The following is a 17,904-nucleotide window of genomic DNA, read 5'->3' as shown; positions in this document are numbered from 1 at the left end:
TTTTTTGTATCACAAGATCAGGAAATCTCCCAATGAATTCAATTTTCGCTCTTCTTTCAGTTATGTTTATGTAAAATAAATAAATAAATAAATCACACAATATTGGTAACATTGCCGTATCTTCTTGGATACTTTCTGCACGTTGCAGTCATTTATTTGAGGACCGTTTCAACTTACTCTGAAGCGTGCAGATGCAATATTGTAATTTTTATCAGACTATGCACTGAAAAATATATTTCGATGGCTAAAATATATACATAAAGGTGCACGCATCTAACATCTAACTGTAGCATTACCTATCATATGAAGAAAAATTTTGTAGGTAAGTTGAATATTTCGTGGAGTGATGTTCATATCTGGAGAGAGCAAATATTAAAGAAGTTTCCGGTGGCAATTGTGAATTTTTCATTCCGATGGTGTGGGCAAGTTTGCAACATCACATATTGTTTTATCTTTGCCAACCCCGACTTGCAAGAAAAACAAAATACAAATGTGGGCGATTACGTCCAGTTTCTGATTTTTGGCCATATGAGGCCTTATCTGTAACAATGGCGGATATAAAAAATTACCTTTTCGAAAAACGCTTAAAAAACTGTTTTGGTCACACAAAAATCTAATATGTTTGGCTCTAGCATAATGCACAGATCTCGAGGATCTTATTTCAAGTATTTTCTTAAAATTTTCTCGATGCTAAAACAGTTTTTTGAACATGTTTCGGAAAGGTAATTTTTCACATCCGCCATTGTTACATTTAAGTCCTCATATATTCATGGTCTTTGCGGAGGTTGTCGAGTGAGAACTTTTGTGTCATCATTCCCAGCGAAAGCGTTTGAAATTTACACGCATACAACTGCAGAACACCCACCCTTACACACGCGTACAAGCACACGAATGGTCAACAGGTCAAAGTCACGGTCAGAGAGGATTTGTGAATGAATGTCCACAGAGTTCCTCGCACAGACACAGCATGAACTTTAAAGGCACTAAAACAAGAGACGACTAGCTTCGCCTTGTTTGAGAGTAATGAATGTGGTCGATTTACAATGCGGAAGGTCGCGAGTGCAATTTGATCGGGGAAACTTGTGTCTGTGCCGTGTGCCGTGGGCTGTGTCAACTATTTTGACCTAGAACAAATCATTTCCTCGGCGATCCGCAAAATCAGTGGACATTCCACATTCCTGCCCGCAGGCATCATGCGATCGAGGATCGAGTAAAAATTATTGCGGCAATAGACCACAAAGCTGAGTAAGATTTGGACAGAGTTTAACAGAAAGGAACCAACCCACATAAGGTTGAAACTGAGAAAAAGAGGTTTGAAGTTTTATTTCTCCATAAGGCTCAATGAAGAAAATAAACTTTAACCCCTCTTGACACAGACTAATATTTTTTTCTCGACTCCGAGTTTTTGGGAGGGGAATATATTGGACTAGAGGAACTCAAAAACATTCCTATCTCAATTTTTTCGAAAATGTGGTTTGGTTCCTTTCTGATGAACTCGGTCCATTTAGACCTACATAGTACATCAATCGCTCTGTAATAGTACATCATGTCTATCAGGGTGTCTACTAAAACAGGCTGGCCAAAAATCAGTACTTTTACAGTATACTTTTTCGGTACATTCCCAAGAAATTCAGTACCTCCTCAATAGAAAAATTCAGTACTTTTTCAATACCTTCAATTGACGAAATTCGAAAAATTTCAAAAATTTGAATTTCTTGCTCAAATTGCGACAAAAATGACGGAAATTCCGGACCTTCTTGCACTTCTAATTTCGCACATTTTCAGTACTTCCGGACCGCCCTGAAAAAATCAGTACTTTTTCTAGACTTTCAGGAAATTCCGGACTTCAAGACACCCTGGTCTGTGCATGAAAACTTTGCGTAAAACACGTTTAAAACATTAAACCTGCCGATATTAACTCGCAAGAAAGAAATTGAAGTGTCAGCCAGTAAATTTGAACTTCCCACTTGCGAAAAACCCGGAGAAGGTCAAATAAGCCACAGAAAACATCAAGTACATTTTGAGACTAACTGAAACTTGATTTTACACACACAAATTCCCGTTTTTATAAGAATTGCCTAAGTACAAGTTGAGTTTGAAAATTCTTAAACAATTAGTGATTCATCTACATACATTTTAATTCCTTTTACTTCGAATGAAAACACTCGGTTCGGTACAGATAGAGCAAGAAGTGATAATTTCCAAGGAAAATGTCAGTGAGAGTTTGTTATTACGCGAACCTTTGGGAAGTCCGCGCGAAGTGGACTTTTTTTTTATGGGAATCAGATAGATGGTTTTGCATTTCCTCTTCCGTTGACTACTCATGAGAGAAAAGGGGAAAGGATGTAACGCCTTAATAGAAAAAAAGAGAAGAAAAAAACTCGTTTCCCTTCCCACTGGCAGCGGCAAAGCATGAGTTCATTGCCAGAATACCTTACCAAATCAATCACTCCATAATACTGTTTTCTGTTTACTCTGAGATTCACAGCACATCTGCCAGCTTCATTAAGAATTGTACTGCCTGGAATGTGTATCAGAATATTCCGCGGAATTCGAAATGGTGAGCAGAAAGTTTCTTGTACTGCTTGGTATGCGTGGAATTATTAATTTTTCCGCATGTTCTGTTTCTTGCAGCAGGTTCATGTGCTAAGTGATAAATATTCAACGCTGAAGAATGAATGCTAATTTCTCTCATAGGGTCTCCAGCTTTTTTCATGTTTCACTTTAGACGGTTGAGGCTAGGCGAATTTTTTGAAAACTATCACTACTTTCGACACGACTTTGTTCCCCCTTCGAAAAAACCCCTTCGGCCCACACTGTAATATCGTGATACAATAATTTCCTATACCCACTCGGACTTGAAATAAGAGCTTCAAACGTGTCCGTCCGCCCAAAAAGAAGATAAAACGGCTTCATACGAAGTATTTCTGCCAAACGGAACTGTGCGCATTTTGACGTGCGCCCTTCTAAGCATAAAGTCTTATGGGTCTCAGGGCTCACGTCTCAATGCACATAGTTCCGTTTGGCAGTAACACGTCCACTTATACATCTCTTAACAAACCATCCCCATACGAAAGGAGATGATACGGCCCATTGGTTCAAAGATAAAGGAAGCGGGTGCTTCATCTTTCACATGGGGGAGGAGTAAGTTCAAGGCTGTGTGCGTGACATGACATAATACGTTACTTTTCACCGCAACCGTGCCTTGAATGTTTAATTCTCGATGGAAAAAAACAAGGCGCGAAAGAGTGAGGGGCAAGTCGTAATAGAAAGGCGTACATTCAGAACACCTTAAGCTCCACCAGGTATTGCTACTGCTACGATTGTGCATGATGTAAATCAGACTGAAACCTCGAGTTTCAAAACATAGATTTTTTTTTCATTTTCGGAAATCCTGATTTTTGATTGCTAAATCCTGATTCCGTAATTGTTCCAAATCCTGATAAAATCCTGATTTTTCGCGGAGAAAAATTAACGGACGAATAGCGGATAACTACCGGAAAATAAGCGAGCGGCCAACTTTTCTCAAATCCTGATTTTACGTCTAATTTTTTCTCAAATCCTGATGAAATCGGGATTAAGTCTTGATGGACCTTAAATTCTGATAGAATCGGAAAAATCCCACTGGAAAAAAAACACATTGGATCTAGAGTCCAGACTCTTAAAAACATCGACAAGAAAAAATACTCTTGATTCAGTCGGATTTAAGCTTAGATCAAGACCCAAGCCTCTTAATTTGAGCGGATTTCCTTTTGATTTAAGCAAAAATCTGATTGAGCCAAGAGTATTTTTTCTTGTCAATGTTTTCAAGAGTCTGGACTCTAGATCCAATGTGTTTTTTTCAAAGAAGGAGGAATGGGCTTGATCCAAACTCCAGCTAGAGCAAAATGAAAAGCTGACTCTTGTGAAAAAGAGCTGAAAAATCACAGGCTGGCCAAAAATGGCTTTTACAAAAAATGGCACTTTCACAGTGCTTTTTCAGTACATTCCCGAGAAATTCAGTACTTCTTCAACAGAAAATTAAGTACTTTTTCAGTACCTCCACTTGAGGAACTTCGCAAATTTCAAAAATTTGAATTTCCCGCTCAAATTGCGACAAAAATGAAAAAATTCCGGACCTTCTTGCGGAATTCCGCACTTTATCAGTACTTCCGGACCGCCCTTAAAAAATCAGTACTATTTCCGTACTTTCCGGAAATTCAGGACTTGTAAACACCCTGACTGAATATCCCCGATGACGGCGAATGCCACGACTTTCCCGGTCGGCTTTTCCAGACCGGCGGAAACCTTGGAAACTTGGGGAATAAAGACACATTCACACGAGGGGCGGCGGAAAACACGCGATAAAAGGGCGGGCTGGGCGACGAGGCAAGGGCGATGAGGGTGCGAATCCGTTGTTTGCAACTTGTAATGAGCCATAAACACGGGTCGGAAGCTATGCCCGATGCCCCCATGCTCAGGCTCCTTAATTCAATTAATCGGGGGGTCGTCGTCGTCGGGCGCCCGCACGGGGGAGGGCGTTCGGGATTCGGGATCGTGCGTCGTCGTCGATACAGGAAGCGACCGAATCGATCCTGGGTCGACTGACAGCGACACCCGCCTCATGACGCATCCTTGCGTGGGCTCTCATCCGAGTTCTGACCTAGGTTCGCCGTCTCCGCCACGGCTCGGTCACTCCATCATCGCCGTTCGCATCTCGTCGAAATGGGATCCCCAAGGTCGAGATCGTCAGATTCCGGGTAAAGGTAGATTACTGACGGATAAGGATCGTATTCGATAATGCATCGATGTATCGTTCACTAGAAAAAAAAAAAAAAAAAACATTGGATCTGGAGTCCAGACTCTTGAAAACATTGACAAGAAAAAGGACTCTTCATTCAATCAGATTTAAGCTTAAATCAAAAGGAAATCCGCTCAAATTAAGAGGCTTGGTTCCTGATTTAAGCTTAAATCTGATTGAGTCCCGAGTTTTTTTTCTTGTCGGTGTTTTTAAGAGTCTGGACTCTAGATCAAATGTGTTTTTTTTTTTCCAGTGTGATGTCAATTTGTTCTCCTTTAAATAAATGACATACACTGGAAAAAAAACACATTGTATCTAGAGTTTGAAAACATTGACAAGAAAAAATACTCTTGATTCATCATATTTAAGCTTAAATCAAAGGAAATCCGCTCAAATTAAGAGGATTGGTTCTTGATTTAAGCAAAAATCCGATTGAATCAAGAGTATTGGCGCGTATACGTAGTATACCGCCTTTGCGATCGTTTCGACCCCCCCCCCCCCCCCCCCTCGATACAATAACCGAGTCCCCTAGTTCCTTACCGAAAAGTGACTACCGCGAACTTCTGAGATTTTCCAAAGCGTGTAAAAAGTTTACTAATCCGTCAATAATAATGATTAAAATTTGTTTCTCATTCTGGGGCTCGCTAGTTTATGTGTAATGAATACCAAGAGTCTACGTTTCTTGGTTTTTTTTAAAAAAACCTTAGAATGGGGCGCGCTGATTTAAAATATGCATATATAAGCGGAAGCAAGCGAACTGATTCGAGGATGGCTGACCAGTTCGGCACTCCTTGAATGAGAATTTCACTCACTCCGTTTTGTTCACAACGTTGCTTTGACATATCTCCACAACACTGTTATCCTTTTCAAAAGTTGGTACTCCTTGCTCTGATAGCCGGGGCCACCAGGATAGTGGTAAGTGCAATCTGTGATGAGCCTCGAGACTCATTAGACCATTTGCTAAACGTGGCTCATACAGGAGTCCACTAAGCCCTTTCGTCCCCACGCTCCTGATCACTGCGTCGGCGTCACGAAGAACAATGGGCCTTGGGTCCCAACGCGGCCGATACCCGTACCCCAATTACTCACGCTTCATTAACCATTTCACCGTCACGCTAGGATTCATCCAATTTTCAAAAAAAATTGTTTCGCATGTATTTAGCAATTTTTTCCTTACTCTCCGTTAAAACACAAATAAAAAGAGACCTCATTCATAAAAATCGGCCGAATAGAAGAGAAGTTACAGTAATCGAAATCCGAAGAAATCAACAAAACCTCGACTCCTCGATACGAAAAATAAAATGAAGGGGAAAAAAAGAAAGTATAAATTACAATTAAATATAATTGACCTCAAAATTTGACAAACAATTCATTTATATACCTAACGCTGAAAAAACTGGGAGAAATTACAAAAAATTTGCCTCTTGCAAGGGGCTTCTTTGTAAGAATTTTGACCTGAAGACAACGGTCGAATAACAGCAGTACTCCATACAATACACGGTGTGCCTGAACGAGTTAAACATTTTTCATACGTCCAAATCGAAAAATCTTTATATTTTTAACTACAATGTTTCTTGAATCGTTTAAGCAAAAAAAAAAAAAAAAAAAAATTCCGTCGAGATTCTGGAACGCAAAGGCGCTTTAAAAGTATTCTGGGGCTATAATAGCTAAATCACCGGTAGTAAATTCGTTATATTATTAAAAAGAAATTGACTCCATAGTTTAATTCCTTAGTTTCTTGAATACGATTATTTTAAGCACTTAAACATTTATACCACCAATTTTAGCCATGGGGTGATTTCCTGAGAGCCGATAATATCACGAATTTCTCATAGAACCCCTCAACAGTGGCTTGCTTTTTTGGCAGCCGATTCGGCCATCGAACCGGAGTTTAAATGGAAGCTGATAATAACCCAAAGCTCTGAGAAAAATTTTGAGATGAGTATAAGAACGGTTTGTTGTAAGTAGCGAGGAGAGGCGGGCAAAGCGGCTAAAATCCTATCTAATTTTTACAGTTTTTCTGTTGAATTAATGTTGCCGCGGGCTTCTGACTGTCCACACATAGTTCTGTTCAGCATATCGATACATAAGTATTTACATTTTACATACGTAGAATCTAATTTTCACGTCGGGGAGTTGACATATTTTGATTTTTTCGATTTTATACGGAAAATTGATGGTTTTTCGGGATTGAAATTATTATTGTTTCATGAAAAATAAATGCACCCAAAATGACTATAGCATATTGATTCTTACACATTTGCACTCACAAAATTGGTTGGTAAATTCAACGAGTGGGTGCATCGACCTGGTATATCAAGTTTCTGCAATTTTTTACGGCAAATCAGTAGATTTTCGGGATGTAGATTGCTTACTTTCAATTCATGAATGAATAAAGCAACGACATGGTTGAACTTCTTTGCATGGAAAGACGTTTAAAATAACAAAATCAAGACGTATTTAATGCAATTGCATTTATATCGAGTCAATTTCTTTTCAATAATATAACGGGATTTTTACTACCGGTGATTTGGGTATTTTAGCCCCAAAATACCTTTAAATCGACTTTATCTTCTAGGAGTTCGACAGAATTTTTCCTTTCTTCGCTTAAATTATTCCGTAGCACTTTTCTTCAAGAATCTGATAAGATTTTGCTTGAGGCAGATCAAAAAACTTAAATTCGATCGAATAGCTTTCTACTTTCACAATACACGGTCTCGTCAAGGTGCGTCTTTGACCTCGCAGTGTTGGATCGTGAATTCTCTTTTTATGCTGTTTGCCTATTTTGAAATCTCTGTAAATGAAAACTAAAGGGGTTGATATGTGCGAGTTAATGACGCGCCTTATCAACACATTGTGTTGGAGTTCACTGCTTGTTTTTTCTTGTCAATGTTTTCAAGAGTCTGGACTCTAGATCCAATGTGTTTTTTCCAGTGTATTCGATAATGGTTCGATGTATCGTTTGGTTCAAAAACAAAAGAACATAAACAGGGTGTCCAGTTTTTTGTTTCAATTAGGGAAATCCTGATTTTTTTCTGATTTTTGGCCCCTATTTCCTGATTTCATATTTTTTCCAAACCTTGATCAGATCCTGACTTTTTGCGGAGAAAAATTAACGGACGGATAGCGGATAATCAACGGAAAATAAGCGGACGGCCAAGTTTTCTTCAAATCCTGATGAAATCGGGAAAATCCTGATTCTAGACACCCTGATAAATTTTGAACAATAAAAAAACACCTCGGACAAAAATTTTAGGATTTAAGTAGGAAAAGCTGAAAATGAGAAAATTCCTAGCGATTTCACATTTCATTGCCATATTGTACTCATAAGAGTAAAAAATCTGTTACAAAAAACCCATTCGCTCTGATTGCTCGGTTGACTTTTGAGGCGATGTTTCCAAGTTGAACCGATCGATATCAATACAATCTCACCTATTTGATGTATCGAACACGATCCATATGAAAATAAATGGCGTTTTGGAAATATCCGGCTGGTTCGCCGACAGTCGGATCAAATGAATTCTTTTTGCCGTCTTGGAAAGGGATAGAGACAGATACGGATCAAAGTTTCCCGGTATAGTCAAAAGCCGAAGACGGGATTGGAAAAGTTCCCGGTAGTGTACGCGGGGGCTCTTTCAGGGCGTGAGTGATTACCGGTGTAAATGTGCAAAGTATGTCGGCGGCCAAAGTGAGAGACCACGTATCACTTTTCTGCCGTGCTGAGGAAAAACGCCGTATGAACATTCAGGCGTTGCCAAATTTCGATTGATAAAAACCGAATTTCCTAATAAACTTATGATTATTTTTCTTCCAATTTTTCAGATAATATTGTTCACAATTTCACCTGAAGTTCCTGAAAATTTCAAGGAAAAATATTCCTAACTTTCATCAAAAATGAACATTTTTCCTAAGGAGATCTGGCAACTCCCGAATGCTCATACGGCGTTCTTCCTTAGCACGGCAGTATTGCGGTGGTTCAAAATCGGTCAAAATTCAGTTATGCTTATTTCTCTTTGAATTTTTTGTTTATTTTATTCAAGCTTTTGTTTTTTCTGTTTTATTAACTCTTTACTCAAGAACAATTTAACTGTACCTACGTCTATTTACTTAATGATACACGGGCGGCAACGGAGATTTAGAGCTATAATTTCCTATCTTTACCAGGGTTGCCTTGATCAATTTCGAGAACAATATCCCGATTTCTGAGAAAAAGAACTTTAAAAGAAACAATTTATAGATTTTCCAATCCACCTGGAAGAAAACTGCGATGCTACAGGACGCGACACGTGAAAATAATAATACAGACAAGAACTTCCATCTAAAAATCAGTGCGAATCTCGATCGATGTCGCAGCCTTGGAGCGAATATAGGTGAGTATCGCGAGCAGGAACTGAATTCACTTTATTGGATTAAATCAAACAACTGCTAAGCCGAGGATATCAACAGATTCACATTCACTTCAACAGCTACTTACTATTTCGATGCTTTCAACGTGATTAAGGCGAATAGACGGCTAATACTTTCACCTGTATATTTTCACGAGTCATCCCATAGGGAAAGACAAAATATCGATGTCGCGCGGACTGTTCATAATAAAAATCTCTACAGGGTGTCAACTAAAAAATGCTGGCCAAGAATCAGTACTTTTACAGTACTTCGTCAGTACATTCCCGAAAAATTCAGTACGTTTTCAGTACTTCTATTTAACGAAGTTCGAAAAATTCCAAAAATTTGAATTTCCCGCTTAAATTGCGACAAAAATAAAAATGAAAAAAATTCCTCGTCCCGAAGGATCTCAGGATGTGAAAATGGTATTGGTCTTCTACCCTTTCTTTCTTCAAAACAACCACCACAAATATTCCTAACCCTACCCCCCCCCCCCCCCCAAATAAATCCTACTCCTAAACAATTATAATAAATGTCTCTAGATAGCTGTAGGCTCCTCTCCTGGAGTAAAAGCCACTAAAATAACAAGTAAAAGAAGAAGACGAAGAAAAATTCTGGACCTCCTTGCGTAATTTCCGCACTTTTTCAGTACTTTTGGGCCGCCTTTAAAAAATCAGTACTATTTCCGAACTTGTAGACACCCTGCCTTATTTTCATAATGAACTGGATGGAATATAGCATTGAATCATAGTTGCAAAAGTTTCCCAGAGAAAACTTAAAATCAGCCGAGCCTTTATCTTGTATAACTATGATTTAAGTGACTGGTATAATCCTACAATTTTAAGCACGGGTAAAGTCTATTTCAAGTCGAAGGGATAAGACGATTAGTATGGTAAACCACCACAAATCCGTGTGAGCATATTTTGAAAGCTCTAAGACGGAGCTTGGAAAGAGTGCTGTTGAGAGGATTTCGGAGCATGAACTGATAATCAGAGAAGACGAGTGGGACATGTGAAAGATTAAAACGACGAAACACGCCGGGATACAATGCATAAAGCTTTCGAGTATGAGCATAATTCACCTTTGTCGGGAACTTAATTTCTCAGCAAGGTGTATACGTATGCGTGGCTACGGAGACACTACGGGTTATTTGGTTTCATTATTGCATGCAAATTAAGTTGCAGAGTGCAGCGCGGTTTAGCGTCTATCCATAATAGCGACTTGGAGGCCGTATTTAATTCATGCAGCATTCCAGCATCCAAAATAATTGCTCGATGGAGGCGCTGAAATCTGACACTTGTTTAGAAGCAAGTACGCATCGTGCGATATCGTCAGGAGGAGCTTTAAAATTTAAAAAGACTGGATTAACTCTCGAGTCATTTCTGGAATTATTCATAAGTCAATCATGATCGTAAAAGTGAACTTGTATTGGGGAAAGTGTTCTATGGTCGCAGCGGTTGATATGAAACATATTCTTGAGCATAATTATTATGTATCAATATTGCTTCCCTCCTAGCAAATTTGGACGTTTCGCGCCGTAACTTTAAACTTATTGATGACAAAACCTGTATGTATATTCACCAGCCAACCAGCCTGACGATCTTCATACAATATTAACGTTGCTTCAATATAGTGTGAGATTTATTGAAATCAAATTCTAATTTTACGACAATTTTAATATAGTTGACAAAGCAGAAGAGGATAAAAAAACAAAAATTACTTAAACGACAACATCGTGAAAAACGCTACCTAAATCGACGCCATTGACCATGCAGAATCGGCCACTGCACTACATGCATGCTTCTTAATTTCTTATCGTGTTTTATTTTCTTGATGGAAAATTAAGCAGTACTTTACACTAAAACCTCTTGAGTATTCTATAGTATTCTTTGTGACCTGGAGCAAAATTTACACATATAGCTTCAAAGCTTTCATTTCCTCCATTTTTAGTCAAAAAACAAACTATGAGACAAAGTAAGGCAACGTAAAATGCAGTCAAGCTGATCCTGATTGATGACGTCAAAATGGCGAAAATCCTTTCTTTGAGTAAAATTTTGGATAAGTTAAATTTAGGGTAAGGTTTTGGGTAAAATTCTAGGAGTAACACGCCTTCAATCAGCATCCGTAAGGAAATTTTAGTAGGGTTGTTTTTATAGGGGAAACCAAAACACAAAATTAAAAGGAAAAGCAGCGAAGGAAAATTAGAACGCAGAATCAGTTTGAAAAACACAAAATGACTAATACTGAAATGGAACACATTCTTCGACGAACGCTTCGCTCCCATCGTGCTGCATACATTTATGAGAACTTACACTCACTCACTTACTCACTTGATTGGTTTGCGATGATATCATTCGGCTGCCGCCTGGCGGAAAATTAGCGCCTTTATGAATAAGCGTGAATTCGCTGTCTATTACCTACCTACTTCACTTCGGAGTTGTTTAAACTATTATCGAGTGTTCTTCACCCACCATCGAAAGTAAAGTGTTGCTTGAAGATTAACAGAACTTACCTACTCAGAAAGAAAATGAGCCAAAGACCATGCCAAGACTCCACCTTGGAATAAAAAGCGAGAGAAAGAGGAGGAACTTTCAGGCGACAATCTGGCACGACGGTATGCCATAAATTTAGAGGTCAAAATATTAGACGGGAGAAAATAACCTTTGCCGGCACCCAGCGGTATTGATTTTTGTGACGTTTAATTATGGTTACACATGATAACGAATAAGTAGGTAAAACAAGACCCATGCAACTGGGCGACCCATTAATATCCTCACGCAGAGTTACGATAATTTATTCTTCCCGATACGATCGCATAGCATTTGCGGTTTTTCCCCTTACGAAACTGAAAAAGTTTAAGAGACTCGATTTTCGGAAGGGGAAAATTCACGAACAAAAATTAAAATCAGGAACGATGTCTAATTTCTTGGTGAATGGTCGACTTTTCAAATTCAGTGCCACCGCAAGTTTACCTGAATCTCAACATGCTTCACGAAAAAATGTTTTGTGTTTCATAAATACATTTTTTCATTTGTCTTCATTTAATTAATTTTGGGAAGGATTGAGACAAAATGAGGATCATGCTCATTTTTTACTTCGCCGAGAGATTTCTTATAAATGTATAGTCTCAATCTAATTCAGAACTTTACTGAGATTCCTTTCGTCATACATTCTTACAAATTTTAGAGTGAAATTCTGTGTCGCACACAAAAAAAGTTTACACAGCGCCGAAAAACCTCGAGTTACTTACACTATTACGGAGTGGAATCTACTCTTTAGGCGGAGTGTCATGCGCTTTTTATGGTGCTAATTCCACTTCGCATTAATATCACTCGCGGTCTTCGGGCCCAATTTCGACTCCGGCACCGAATTTCACTCCTCGATTTTTAACAGTGCAAAGCATTTTCACAGGAGCACTGAAATGCCAGGCGAATCGAGTAAATAAACTGTCAATATTTTTAGATCAAATGTATAAGATGACTTTTTACCTAAAATATGCATGTGCGTTTAAGAATGTAAAGGTGTGCGTGAAAGTTCCTCGACGCAAAAAATCATAACAAGTAATTTTTTGTGGATTCGAGAATCGGCTCACCGGTTGTTGTGAAATTAAGGCTGAATGACACCGATCAAAAAAGTAGCCGAGAAAATTGCGATAACTTCAATTCAAGGCTACAGAGAGTCAAGCTATGAAAACCCACTATTTTCCGGTTTCCTCTAGTTCGTTTGTTGTGGTGGTTTAGGGGTCGAGTCGATGTTTGTCGCAGGAGGCATTTGTCAAATGTCTAGGCAAATAGTTAAATATTCTTACTTATGATTTCAAATCTTGATTCTTCTGCTAGTTTTGGACAAAATAATTCATCGATCAAGTAAGAAAGAAATCTCTGTAAAAATGTGCATCATAGGATAGTAATTTAAAATACTTTTAGCTTCTGAACGAACAATTATCTTACAGAAATTGCAAAGTGCCACATATGAAACACAGATTTGTTCAAATTTTAAAACTTAAATATAATTATGAAGGACTTGAAGAGGAAGGAACAAGGTGAGAATCTGATGAGTCATTTTCTCCAAAATATTGAAAACTCGTCAGCTTTTCGTCTTTTTTTATTTTTGGAGTACTAACGTTTATTCAACTCTCACTGGAAAAAAACACATTGGATCTAGAGTCCAGACTTTTAGAAACATCAACAAGAAAAAATACTCTTGATTCAATCGGATTTTCGCTTAAATCAAGAACCAAGCCTCTTAATTTGAGCGGATTTCCTTTAGAAATAAGCAAAAATCTGATTGAATCAAGAGTATTTTTTCTTTTCAATGTTTTCAAGAGTCTGGACTCTAGATCCAATGTGTTTTTTCCAGTGCTTTATATTTTGGAATGAGGGTAGACAGTACCCTCACCCGAAATGAGAAGAGTGTGCATATGTACAATATTCGGAGAGCTTTTCGTCTTAAATTGACAGAATTTCGTAAACTGTCAAAATTTGACTATCTGCTTCCGCCTAGGCATTCGACAAAATTCCTGATTTAACTAATTTCCTGCGATATGTCCAATCTTTGTAAGCCAGTCATCGAGCCTTAGACAAGTAACGGGTTGGTTTGCAGCGGGTAAGATCCGGCGTGACAACAACAACAACACAACAACAACTGCGAACGAGTTGGAAGCGTGGTGGCCGGTAGTCACGCGGTTTACTTGGTCGTTACATGAGCACGGGGTATGCCGTAGATTGGTGCAAAAAACTAATTACCGGTGCAGTAATATCTCGTCTCGCCCGCGATTGGCCAATGCTCTCCGCACTCGATCATTTGATCTCCTTCCATTTAATTGACGCTCTTACGGAGCCTACTCCAGCGCTGTGCCCTCCTGTGACACGATTAGAAAAACGAAAAAGAGGAAACCGTAAAATCTCGCGAGTACTTATCCGCACTCTAGGCATTACCAAGGCGGAAAAGGAGCTATTTGAAAACCGCACGGTGCTTCGATTTGAGAGCACATACTTAATTATCGCCAAGACCGATCACCGTCTAGAGGTTTTTTCCTCCCATTCAATCGTGTTTGGACGTTAACCTTCTGATATAACGTACAGTTAGACTGCCGTCGCTTAAAGGAGGTCATATGAACTTACTGGAATTGGTTCTCTGCTAATGTCTGAGTCTCGTTGAGATTTGTAAACGGATTTTAAACTATGAAGTGGAGGAGACAGGAAAAAGCCAGACGGAATCGATGAGAATTGGAACAACGGCATCAACGGGTACTTCTCAACAAAACCACACCGGAAAAAAAAAACACATTGGATCCAGAGTCCAGACTCTTGAAAACATTGACAAGAAAAAGGACTCTTGATTCAATCAGATTTAAGCTTGAATCAGAAATGCGCTCAAATTAAGAGGCTTAGTTCTTGATTTAAGCTTAAATCTGACTGAATCAAGAGTATTTTTTCTTGACGATGTTTTTAAGAGTCTGGACTCTAGATCCTATGTGTTTTTTTTTTCCAGTGCAAAAGAGCCTCTCCCACTAACAAGAAGAATCTAAGTTAAATCTACTTTGAAAGTAGCACTGGAGTCACTATGGTTTAATGTAGTTATTTTAACTGTGATGTGCTCATTGCGATTCTTCCTAGATAGGATTATAGGAGCGCAGAGTAACTTAATTGAAATTTAAGTTTTAGACAAAAAAGAGAGAAAAAAATCCATAGGGATGCGGAAGTGTCTAGCCTTCCGAATATAAAACAATATTTTTCTCCAAAATTGCCGCTGAGATGAAAAGTTTTTATTTTGATTAGCAGATTACGATTAGCGATTTTCACGCGCTTTCCTACATTCCTGCAATCGCAGTCAGGTGGTCGAACAGTTTCTGCATCCTCAAACTTTACGACTAATAAATTACGGCAAAACTTGAACGGAAAGTTTGTCTGAAAGCTGCTAAAAAAACTTGACATATCAAATGAAAGATTATACTTTTAGTTCCTGAGACGAATTCTGCCGTGCTAAGGAGAAACGCTGTATGAACATTCGAGAGTTGCCAAATGTCTCCAGATAAAACATGTATCTTTGAGGAAAGTTATGCATATTTTTCCGTGAAATTTTCAGATATGTTGGATCAAATTACGAACAAAAGTATTGAAACATCGGGGAAAAAATATTCAAATTTTTTCCTGTAAATTCGGTTTTCGCTAAAGGAAATCTGGCAACGTCTGAAGGATCTTACGGCGTTTTTCCTTAGCACGGTAGGATTATTAGTATCAGGCTTTACAGCCTTTTTAAGTAGTACGTTATATCAAAGAAAACGCAGTTCTTTAGCCGTCGCGACCATTCGTGGACCTTTGCGTTGGCGTAGCGTCTATTTCGTAAACAACTCAAATATTAAAGGAGGAATTGCTCAATACTCAAGGAGTCCCGGCGGCCGATACTACAAGTGCCACGTCAAGCTGCAACAGGTTATCGTGTCTGGCTTTGCTGAAGCGCGGAAAGTGAAACAACACTACTTCATACGAGACAGCTTCCTATCTTCTATCAACAACATCTCGAAGGAACGAGAGGCTCTTCAGAGATGGATCAATGTTAAACTTCCTGCACAGCGATCAACTTCAATAAAAGCGAGTCGTTGAAAAAGGATTCGGGTTGGCTCTTTTAAAATCCCAGCTGCATTACTTATTTCTCTACGCCTTACGCGCGGATAAAAGGTTTCCGGCGAGTACTGCCGTGTTAAGGAAAAACGCCGTCTGATCATTCGAGAGTTGTCAAAAAACTTTTGGTTTTTGAGAAAAGTTATGAATACGTTTCCTTAAAATTTTCAGGAACTCAAGGTGAAATTGCATCATCTGAAAAATTGGAAGACAAATATTCATAAGTTTACCAGGAAATTCGTGTTATATGAGTGGAAACTTGGCAACGCTCTAAGGTTCATACGGCGTTCTTCCTCAGCACGGCAAAGTAGTGCCGTTGGCTACTCAAAACCCCGGGGCTCTTTTCTCTGCGAAAAAGTTATCCTCGCAAAAAAAGGATTCAAGTTAAATTATTGGGGGAAAGAAGAAGTAAAATCCAGGTGAAACTCATCTCTGTCTGCAATTCCAACCTTGCATTTTGGTTTTATTACTTAACTATTGATAAAATATGAAAGTGTGAGCTTTTTCAACTGATCACAAGGATACTGGTGTTTTATATTTTGTATTTGGTGTCACCGTCCGGCCAAAGTATCACAAGCGCCATGCAGCGATTAAAATTTTTTGCCGCCATCTTGTTTTTTTGTAGAGGAATTTTTCAACGAAGCTGTCCGAAAATTTCACTGAATTTCCTTTGTGCTGCCGATAAAATTCAGTGGAATTTTCAAACAGATTCAACCTACAATTTCTGTGTAAAAAAAATAAAATGGCGGCGAAAATTGTTGAACGTCGCATGGCGCTTGTGATACTTTGGTCGGGAGGTAACGATAAAAAAATTAAACAAAACAAATACTTTTTGTCTAGACAAAATGAAAATGAAAGAAGGGAAAAGATAAGAAAACATCAGGGCTCATTTTTCGCTATTAAACGTCAATATTTCATCTTTAAACGCATTCTTCTCGAAATTACAGAAGTATCGCTTAACTCCTTCATCCTCAAAACGTCCCCCTTAAAAACTATTACAGCGTTTTATTTAAGCAAGGCAGTGAAATATAAAACATTATTATTTGTCAAAAGTCTCGGCCAGTGAACGCGAGGTTGATTATAGCGCCTGGATACAACTATTCGTACTCGAGGGCTGCCAGTGTTGCATACACGCAAAAATGAAGGCGCTCGGATTTTTACTGCTCTCGCGCCGATTTGAAGAATGCGAAGGCGCGTCTTGGCGATGAATGTAATTTTTATTCCCGTTTATGACACTGTAGAGGCCTAAAATACGGTAACCAATCAGAAATGGATTCACACTGTCTTGACTCTCAGTATAAAGGGACTCAGGGGAAATTGTGCGTTGAAGAGAGAATTCTAGACATTTTTGATAAACACAACTCTATTTCTTGTGAGACTCTATCTCAATAAGACTGCCTGTGCGAGGTATTTTTAAAATTTGTCCCAGATTCGAGGCGTGCGTACAATACGAGTGCGCGGTGGGTGTCGCGGCGGCGGAAATGGTAAAAGGAAAACCGCTGCAACTGAAAAGGGAAAAGGCGTCTCTTTGTCGAGGGCGGCCGCGAGCGCAAGCGGGAGGCGAGCGTGGAGCGTGTGGACGGAAGCGTTTGCCTCCAAGCTCGACTTCCGATATCCTGCTTCGCTCGAGTGTTTTTTGTTTGATGTTTCGCAGACAGGCAGGCGGGCTCCCGGCTCCCGGACGAAGAGATTACCCGCGCGGCACCTATCATTCTTCCTCCGCGAGCCGTGATGTCAACTTGCGACTGTACGGCCGTGCTACCAAAAAGAGCAGTATGGTGTCTACATTGGGACAAAAAACACATTGGATCTAGAGTCCAGACTCTTGAAAACATTGACAAGAAAAAGGACTCTTGATTCAATCAGATTTAAGCTTAAATCAAAAGGAAATCCGCTCAAATTAAGAGGCTTGGTTCTTAATTTAAGCTTAAATATCTGAATGAATCAAGAGTATTTTTTCTTTTCGATGTTCTTAAGCGTCTGGACACTAGATCCAATGTGTTTTTTTTCCAGTGAACTATACTCCTAGCTGATTTTTGCGCCAGTTGTAAGAGTAGTTGCACCTGCTAGAGGTACCTACGGTTGAGTCAGCCGAAAGTATGTATACTCTGATAA

The 17,904-nt window shown here is 39.1% G+C and overlaps 1 protein-coding gene across 2 annotated transcripts in view; it reads right to left on the bottom strand.

Annotated features, from left to right (window-relative positions):
- Positions 1-17,904, bottom strand: part of LOC109037415 (oxysterol-binding protein-related protein 6) — a 72,057-nt gene that overhangs the window by 26,558 nt on the left and 27,595 nt on the right. The window lies entirely within an intron of this gene.

Source organism: Bemisia tabaci, chromosome 5, assembly GCF_918797505.1.
Source record: "Bemisia tabaci chromosome 5, PGI_BMITA_v3".
Classification (NCBI taxonomy): Eukaryota; Metazoa; Arthropoda; class Insecta; order Hemiptera; family Aleyrodidae; genus Bemisia; species Bemisia tabaci.
Note: the sequence above shows the minus strand (reverse complement) of the source record. Positions and strands in the feature narration are given on the sequence as shown.